Here is a 6,890-nt window from a genome sequence, read left to right on the forward strand (position 1 = left end):
AAAATACAAAAAATTAGCCAGGCGTGGTGGCAGGCGCCTATAGTCCCAGCTACTTGGGAGGCTGAGGCAGGAGAATGGCGTGAACCCAGGAGGTGGAGCTTGCAGTGAGCTGAGATCAAGCCACTGTACTCCCGACTGGGAGAGAGAGCAAGACTCCGTCTCACACACACACAAAAAAGTGTGAGGTACACAATAAGTGATCAATCAATAAATATTATCATCTTCAATTGCTTTGAACAAAATTAATAAAATAAGAATGGTTTCTGAAAAGTCAAGATACAGCATCTCCCTCTATATTGCCCTATGTTGTAAAATACTTTATACTCTAGGTACTTGGAAATGTTATTTCCAGACAGTCCATCTTCTGTGAGAACCACGTTTCATATCCTCTTTCTATCTTTAGATCTTGCATCATTGTTTACAGCGAACACAATCACAGAGAGAATAGTCATTGTCCACAAGTCTGCCTGAAACTGACCACACTTGGAAGGACTTGCTCCTAATTGACTAATCTATTAACTTTGCAGGCTGCACGAAAACTTAGAGGCATCATCCTGCCTTGGCTTCTGGTTGCCAAGGTATTCTGCCTGATACCAACTCTGTCAGCAGTCACCAACTAGCCATGCTTTTCCCTTGGAGGCACATGTAGATTGCCTAACTACCCTCACCAGGCAAACAATTCTGCATGTCATGTCGTCTGCTTTTCTTTTCAGATCCAGCCTTAGTCAAGCTTGTGAAGCAATGACTGTCTTAATTGGTCCTCTGGGTACCCAGACCTAATCCTTTACCAAGTCACTAGTTATCCCGTGTTCCCTATCTGTCTATCCATCCATCCTTCATCATCATCCAATACTTACAGAATGCCTATGGCTGCAAATACAAGAATGACTGCTTGGTTCCTGCTGTCCATGAACTCACAGCCTGGGATAAGGTAGGGTAGAGTGAATAGATATGCAAGCAAAATAGAATGGAGTGTGATAAGGGGAAGTAGGAAAGTACATGCAAAGTACTCTGGGAAACTAAAGGAGGAATTCTGCCTACCTTGAGGAACTAAGGGAAGTTTTCATGGAGTGCGTGCAGGTAACCTTAGGGTAAGATTGGCTGGGAACCAAATTGTGCTAGACCTGTGCACCTGACTGTGGCATTGGCTTCTTCAGCAACAGGGAGCCTTTCTTTCTTTTTGTTATTTCCCTGCATCTTACAAGGTTAAGGCCTTGGTCCCTGCTAATAATAAAATAATAACCAACTTTATAAAGAGCTTACAATGTGCCAGATACTGTACTAAGTGCTTTATATTCTTTTTTTGGTGGGGGGAGTGGGGTTGGGCAGGGTCTCACTCTGTCACCCAGGCTGGAGGGCAGTGGCACAATCATGGCTCACTGCAGCCTTGACCTCCTGGGCTCAAGCCTCCCACCTCAGCCTCCCGAGTAGCTGGGACTACAGGCATGCAACACCATGCCTGGCTAATTGTTTTTTGTAGAGACAGGGTCTCTCTCTGTTTCCCAGGCTGGTCTTGAATAACACCTGGGCTCAAGTGATCTTCTTGCCTCAGCCCTCCAAAGTGCTGGGATTATAGACATGAGCCACTGCACCCAGCTTATTATTTAATTTAATTTAATCTTCACAACAACTTTAGAAGACAGAAAATAGGAGATGTTGTAATGGTAAGAGTTTTAGAGCATTCCTGAGAACCTGGAGAAAACTTGCTGCAAAAAAAGGAAATTTTGAAGGTTTCATTGGTTGAAAAAAGTGTCTCTGGAATCACACTCCTAGATCTTTCTTAAAGACTTGAAAAGAATTAGATCAGGGGCCAGGCACAGTGGCTTACACCTGTAATCCCAGCACTTTGGAAGGCCGAGGTGGGTGAGTCACCTGAAGTAAGGAGTTCGAGACCAGCCTGGCCAACATCGTGAAACCCCATCTCTACTAAAAATACAAAAAATTAGCAGGGTGTGATGGTGCACACCTGTAATGCCAGCTACTTGGGAGGCTGAGACAGGAGAATTGCTTGAACCCAGGAGGCAGAGGTTGCAGTGAGCTGAGATCACACCATCGCACTCCAGCCTGAGCAACAAAAGTGAAACTCTGTCTCAAAAAAAAAAAAAAAAAGAATTAGAGTAAGGCGATGGGGGACACAGAAGGTCACTCCATCTCTGATCTTCGCCATCACAATTGTTACAATCGGCTCTTTCCAATTTGGCTATAACACTGGGATCATCAGTGCTCTTGAGACTATCGTAAGGGAATTTGTCAACACTTTGAAGGATAAGGCAAATACCCCTCCGTCTGAGATGTTGCGCTTGTCCCTCTCATCCCTGTCTTTGGCCATATTCTCCATTGGTGGTATGATTGGCAGCTCTTCCGTTGGACTCTTTGTCAACAGCTTTGACAGCTTTGACAGGCGTAATTCATTGCTTACCGTCAATCTGTTGGCTGTCACTGGTGGCTGCCTTATGCGATTGTGTAAAGTAGCTGAGTTAGTTGAAATGCTGATCCTGGCCCACTTGGTTATTGGCCTCTTCTGCAGACTCTGCACAGGTTTTGTGCCCATGTACATTGAAGAGATCTCGCCTACTACCCTGCGAGGTGTCTTTGGCACTCTCAACCAGCTGGGCATTGTTGTTGGAATTCTGGTGACCCAGATCTTTGGTCTGGAATTCACCCTGGGGTCTAAAGAGCTATGGCCCATGCTATTAGGCTTTCCCATCTCTCCTGCTATGCTATAACGTGCAGCCCTTCCATTTTGCCCTGAAAGTACCAGATTCTTGCTCATTAACAGAAAAGAAAAGGAGAATGCTAAGGAGATTCTCCAATGGTTGTGGGGCACCCAGGATGTATCCCAAGACATCCAGGAGATGAAAGATGAGAGTGCAAGGATGGCACAAGAAAAGCAAGTCACTATGCTGCAGCTCTTTAGAGTATCCAGCTGCTCACAGCCCATCATCATTTTCCAGCTCTCTCAGCTGGAATCAATGCTGTCTTCTATTACTCAACAGGAATCTTCAAGGGTGCAGGTGTTCAACAGCCTATCTGTGTCACCATTGGTGTGGTGTGGTTAATACTATCTTCACTGTAGTTTCCCTATTTCTGGTGGAAAGGGCAGGAGGAAGGACTCTACATATGATAGGCCTTGGAGGGATGGCTGTTTGTTGCATCCTCATGACTGTTTGTTATTAAAGGATGAATATAATGGGATAAACTTTGTTTGTATTGGTGCTATCCTGGTCTTTGTGGCCTTCTTTGAAATTGGGCAAGGCCCCATTCCCTGGTTTATTGTGGCTGAACTCTTCAGCCAGGGCCCTGGCCCAGCTGTGATGGCAGTGGCCAGCTGCTCCAACCAGACCTCCAACTTCCTAGTCGGATTGCTCTTCCCTTCTGCTGCTTACTATTTAGGAGCCTACATTTTTATTATCTTCACTGACTTCCTCATTACCTTCTTGATCTTTACTTTCTTCAAAGTCCCTGATATGTGTTACAGGACTTTTGAGGATATCACACAGGCCTTTGAAGGGAGGGCACACGATGCAAATAGATCTGGAAGAACTGCGTCGTGAAGATGAACAGTATCCAGCCTGCTAAGGAGACCACCACCAATGTCTAAGTCATGCCTCCTTCCACCTCCCTCCCAGCAAGGGAAAGCCCCCTCTCCCTGAAAGAGGGAGAGACCTCATCAGGATGAACACAGGGCTGCTTCTGAATGCTGCTACTTGATTCCTTTCTCCCTCAACAAGGCTGGAGCTTGTTGGATTTTCAATGGCTTTTAAAATATTTCATTTCTTGAACATTCATTTCTGCATAGGAAAGACCAAGTGAACCTACCTTCATTTCAGGAGGGATTGACCACTTGTGATATGACAACTTTGCTAGCTCTTCTCCCTTGGGTTCTAATATTGCCCACTAGGGGATGTAGGGGAGGAAAAGTAAGATGCAGTTCTCCCAACCTCAGACTCACCAGGAAGCAGATACACACACATTGTGGAAGGCAGAGAGGGTTTATGTAAGAGCACCTTTCTCACTTCCATACAGTTGTACACAGCAAATTACTTGAGTTTTATTTATTTTTACCTTCTGGTTTAATTACATAAATATTATGTTTTAAGTGTAATTTTACCAAATAATGAAAACATGAGGAAATTGAGGTTAAAAGGAAGTGTTTAAAAGAGGTTATAGAGTAGAAGATTTGATGCTAGAGAAGTTAAGGTGCAATAAGAATTTAGGGAGAAATGCAGTTAATTATTGGAGGGTAAATGATGTGGTGCCTGAGGTCTCCATGTTACCTCTTAACAATTTCTGTCCTTCAGACAGAAACTCTTAAATTTAATTTCTCAGCAAAGTCATATGCCTATATAGTAAAGCTACTGATTTCTTTTGGAACTTTTTTCTTTAAAATTATAGTTTATATGTAGTATTATTTGAAATCCAGGATTATTAACTAAGATGGACATTGTAGTTAATTGTGGTTGATGGGTTCTAATTTTGGATGGAGTCTAGGGAAGGGAAAGTTATTTATAGAAAGCCTGTTCCTTCTCACTGGACCAAACAACTCCTTCCCCTTGCAGTAGACTCATTACTTTTTAAGTAACCCTACCACCCATCTGGTGGGAGAGCCATCCAAATGAGAAACCTAAAATAATTGGTTCTTGGTAGAGGTTCATTATTTCTCCATTTTGTTCTTTAGGAAATTTTAGGTGTTGATTTTTGTTTTACTTTAACCCATACCTTTAAAGGAATTCCAAAAAGAATGTTTATAGCTTACTTGGAATTTGTAACCTCAGCTCTGGGACAAGATTTTTTTTCTGAACGATTATTATCTAACATGTGCTGTTGCTTCAGGGTCACAGCATGCTTGTCTATGTCTGTTACCATGCCACCGTGGTCCTGTGCCGAGTGCCCTTAGGGGGATTGAATCTTTCCAGTAGGCCATGTGTGAGATAGTAAGAGTCAGTGTGCAGTGTAGCCCATACTTGAGAATATGAATGTATGTGCACTGTCATTTTGCTCTGGATAGAAGTAGGTTATTGTTGACTTATTTCTTCTGTGTTTGTTCCTGCAGCCCTCTTTTTCATATGTTGCTCGATCTCCCTTTCCCTTCTTGGTGCTTACACATCTCAGACCCTTTAGCCAAACGCTTGCCAATAACAGTATTTTGGTTCTCAGTTCTCACTATTTCCTCTGGTTATTGAGACTTTGAATAAAAATGCACATAGCTATGCAGTGAGGTTTAGCTGGAAAAGGTGACCTTCTTCCAACTTCACCTCTACTTCTGGCTCCTCAAACAGTGGGTGCGCAGTAAGGCAGGGAAGTTGTTTTCCCATTTCTCACTGACCAGACTGTGAATATTTCCATATGGATTTTCTATTATTAACGTTACTCTGGTTCTTTGTTTTAAGATAAAAATTCTGAATGTACATGTAAAAACAGACAGAAAATATTATCACTACCATTTTACAGATCAGATTAAAAAACTGAGATTTAAAGTAGTCATCTACTACTCACAGCCACACAACTAGGATGAAGCAGAGCTAAAACTCAGCTCTCATTCACTGCCAAGCCTGTGGTCTTAGAGACATAAGGCAGCAGGACTTGGTGTCATTAAGGGACTGGGGAGAATGGTTCCATTCCCCCAAACCCTCCCCCAAAGAACTTCCTTGTATTTGATAATGGTCACACCTTCAACCCTTTTACCTCCTACCTGGGCTGACTGCAATAATCTGAAAGGGCCCTGTTTGAGGGGCAATGATAGTTACTGTGCAGAAGGGCTTCAAAGAATATGGATGGTGGTGCCAGTTTACCTCCTGGACTGTGGCTGCTGCTGCCATGAGTTGGGTTAATGGTTAATCTGCTCTTGTGTGAGTCAGCTAATGCCCCTCCCAAATCATGTAATGCGTTAACCCAATTAAAAGACACCTGCCCAACTAATCTGAATGTCAGACCTGAGTGTCAGCTCCCATTTTACACTCTGTAAAAGGAAGGAGGATTTTAGCTTAACACTTGAAATCTTCAAAGAATGCAATTGATCTTCTTTTCAGCCAACAGAAAGACTGCTTCCCTGGTTGTGTGTGTGTGTGTGTGTGTGTGTGTGTGTATGTGTGAGTGTTATTTAACTTAGTGTTGACATCAACTCTGTAGAATTGTATATTTACAGATAAGTAACTGGAAGCTCAGAAAGGTGAAGCCACTTATTCAAGTTCATGGAGTCAATTTTCTTTTTCCAACTCCAGGACACTAACTGTTGAGGCGGTTTGTTTAGTTTGCATCCTAGTGGATAACTGCTCTTCTTAGTGATGATGAGAATTTGAATATCTCTAAAGGGATGTTATTATCCTGGAGGTGTGAGACAGTGAAAAGAACAGGAGCTTTGAAGCTAGGTGTGCCCTGTTAAAACTTCAGTTCCTGCCTGTAATAGTGTAAACACTGGCAAATCACCTAATCTCACCTCAAAAGGTGATTGTGAGAATGAAAGCAGATGGCTGGGAGGTAAGGGTACTTAAATACACATTAGTCCTTTCCAGCTCCTCATTGCTGGAATTCGAGTGGACATCTCCAGCCATCTCAAGCAAATTGGTTAAATACTCAGTGCATTCTTAGAGATATTTTAATGTATTTTAATTAAAACACCTGCCATGTGACATTTTTAGGAAAATTTAGGAAAGGTCCTGTGAAACTAGGCAAATCATAAAGCTCCCATAGGTTGAGACTCAACAGACCAATCAGTGAGGCCCATTTGACCCAGGAGGCACTGGGCCAGGTGCCATGAGCATTCCAGGGATGAAGGGAAAAGCCTGCCATACTGGAACTGCAAAAAATCTGGTCAGGGAGATAAAGCACAAACAGAAGGAAAGACAAACAGCAATAGAAGACATTCAAGGACACATTTCCAAGGAGTGATG

General features: G+C 42.9%; 1 pseudogene; it reads left to right on the top strand.

Moving 5' to 3' along the window:
• The first annotated feature begins 2,135 nt into the window (after positions 1-2,135).
• On the top strand, positions 2,136-3,601 carry LOC105510825 (annotated as a pseudogene).
• The last annotated feature ends 3,289 nt before the right edge of the window (positions 3,602-6,890 follow it).

This window comes from Colobus angolensis, unplaced genomic scaffold (assembly GCF_000951035.1).
Source record: "Colobus angolensis palliatus isolate OR3802 unplaced genomic scaffold, Cang.pa_1.0 Scaffold102, whole genome shotgun sequence".
Lineage (NCBI taxonomy): Eukaryota > Metazoa > Chordata > Mammalia > Primates > Cercopithecidae > Colobus > Colobus angolensis.